General features: G+C 63.8%; 1 non-coding gene across 1 annotated transcript; it reads left to right on the forward strand.

Moving 5' to 3' along the window:
- The first annotated feature begins 1,572 nt into the window (after positions 1–1,572).
- On the forward strand, positions 1,573–1,726 carry LOC140474138 (5.8S ribosomal RNA). The gene has a single exon (XR_011958854.1). It is a non-coding gene; the product is annotated as a 5.8S ribosomal RNA (ribosomal RNA).
- Positions 1,727–2,500: the final 774 nt, after the last annotated feature.

The raw sequence follows: 2,500 nt of genomic DNA on the forward strand, positions 1-2,500 counted from the left end.
GAGCAAGTGAAAAAAAAAGTAACAAATAAGAAAGGATCGTCGGCTTGGGGGTACGCCCGTTTCCGTTTCAACTTGTCTCGCGAGGGTGGTTTCGGGGCCAGCAGGAGAGCTCGTCGGGGTAGCAGGCCCTGCAGCCGTGGTCACCGCCAAACCCCCACAACTCGAGCAAGTGAAAAAAAAAAGTAACAAATAAGAAAGGATCTCTGTCGGCTTGGGGGTACGCCCGTTTCCGTTTCAACTTGTCTCGCGAGGGTGGTTTCGGGGCCAGCAGGAGAGCTCGTCGGGGTAGCAGGCCCTGCAGCCGTGGTCACCGCCAAATCCCCACAACTCGAGCAAGTGAAAAAAAAAGTAACAAATAAGAAAGGATCGTCGGCTTGGGGGTACGCCCGTTTCCGTTTCAACTTGTCTCGCGAGGGTGGTTTCGGGGCCAGCAGGAGAGCTCGTCGGGGTAGCAGGCCCTGCAGCCGTGGTCACCGCCAAACCCCCCACAACTGTTGGGCGCCTACCTGCGCGGGGCAGGAGGACACTTTCCGATTTCAAATCTCCGTTTGCCGAGTCCACCCCGAACGCACGCGGGCGGGCGGGTTCGCATCACCCTTCGTCACAAGGGGCGAAGCCCGTTCCACCGTCTCGTCAGTAGTGCCGACCGGTCTGTGATCGACGAGGGGAGCCACACCAGGTCCGGCCCTGCTGCTTGGCGGCACCGCGTCGTCGGGAGCTCGCGACAGACGGAGGGTTTCGGTGTACTCTCCAGCCACGGGAAACGAAGCCGGTGATGCAGGCGCCGGTCTTTCGCTCCCAAATCGGCTGGGTTTACATCGTTGCTATCTAGTCACGCTCCCTTCAAACCCGACGGGGTACCTATTCCCCTCACCCGTCTGTGCGTATACAGCCTCTTTGCACTTGCGGGATGGGGGTGGTGGTTTAAAGACTCTCGAGTTGCCGCCCGTCGGTCTCCGAGCTCCGTGCAGTAGTGATCCCCAGCGAACTGCCAGCAGGGCGAACGAGCGATCCCGCTCTCGGTCGGGGCGCCTGGCGTCGATCGGTGGTCGGTGGCTTGCGGGCAAGCTGCGCTGTGAGTGTGGGAACGAGTATGACGAGCCGTTGCCGCGACTCCCAGTCCACCTCGGCGGTGGCTGGGCCGGGCGGGCGTCTGCTCGGGCGAGTGCCGCCCCCGCCTCCTCGCAGGAAGTCCGCTCGCCGACACGCCGCCACGTGCACGCGTCAGTGACGCTGCCGAACCGATGGCCGGTGCCCGTTCCCGCCTCTGCTTTTCCTAGGGCAAAGCTGCTGCACGCCTCGTGATACTAGGCGGGCGACATGGTGGCGGTGATCCTGCCTCCGTCGCTGCGGTGCGTTGGGGCACGCATCGCCTCTTGGGCGCCCTGTCCTCCTCCCCCCAATAGACGTATGTTTCTGCGGGCCGCACCAGGATGGTGCTCCCCATCGCTTCACGCCACCCTGCTCCGCCCGCACGCCGGCGTGCAGGTGGCTGTAGCTCAAGGTGGGGAGCGTATGTGCGGTCCGGGTCGCTTTCCTCTGGCGAGGGAGAGACCTAAAACAAACTCAGACAACTCTTGACGGTGGATCACTCGGCTCGTGCGTCGATGACGAACGCAGCTAGCTGCGAGAATTAATGTGAATTGCAGGACACATTGATCATCGACACTTTGAACGCACTTTGCGGCCCCGGGTTCTTCCCGGGGCCACGCCTGTCTGAGGGTCGTTTGGCAATCAATCGCACTCGCCTTGGCTGGCGAGAGCGCGGCTGGGGTGTCGCAGAGGACCCGTCCTCTTTGTCCCCCTAAGTTCAGACTCCGGAGCCCTCCGGCGTCGGAGCGCTTGGCCTTTCCCCCCCACCCTGCACATTCCGTTCGTCAGGCTCGACGCCATCCCCCCGCCGGGGAGCGCGGCCTGGCGTCCGTCTGTGTCGTGGCAGTGGGGCCAGCACGGCTGTCACCGGTCCCAGAATGGCTGTCGGTGGTTCACACTGTGTGTGTGTGCCAACCCTCCTGGTCTCTGGGACACGGAGCTGCCACGAAGTGTTGAGCCTCCAGTGGGGGGTCTGCCTAAGCTCTGCACGTCCGCATTGGGTCCGTCTCTCGGTTGGCTGGCAGTGGAAAGAGTGAAGGGAGCCGCGGAGGTCCGGTGCTGGTGCGCCGCCGGCCTGACCGTGGAGCTCGCCGGTTTGACACGCTGACCCGACTCGATGGTTGATCGATTGAGAGTGCTGGGAGCTGCAGGCCGCCCGCTGCTGCAGCCGCCCGTCTCGTGGTTCGTCCTCGGCCTTAAGTGGCCGGCGGGGCGTCTGATCCTGTCTCCCCTGCTGGCGCCGAGTGCCTGGCCGAGGGAGGAGGTTTTCGTCGAACGCTGTGACTTGGACGGTCGCACGCGCGTGGATCGCTGGCTCTTGGCTCTCCCGTTCAGTCCGCACGTTTTCCGCTCCGTCCTGCCACCGGTCTCGGGAGGTACGGAGGGGTTGGCGGGCGTGGTGTGTGCT

The sequence above is a fragment of the Chiloscyllium punctatum genome, unplaced genomic scaffold (assembly GCF_047496795.1).
Source record: "Chiloscyllium punctatum isolate Juve2018m unplaced genomic scaffold, sChiPun1.3 scaffold_855, whole genome shotgun sequence".
Classification (NCBI taxonomy): domain Eukaryota; kingdom Metazoa; phylum Chordata; class Chondrichthyes; order Orectolobiformes; family Hemiscylliidae; genus Chiloscyllium; species Chiloscyllium punctatum.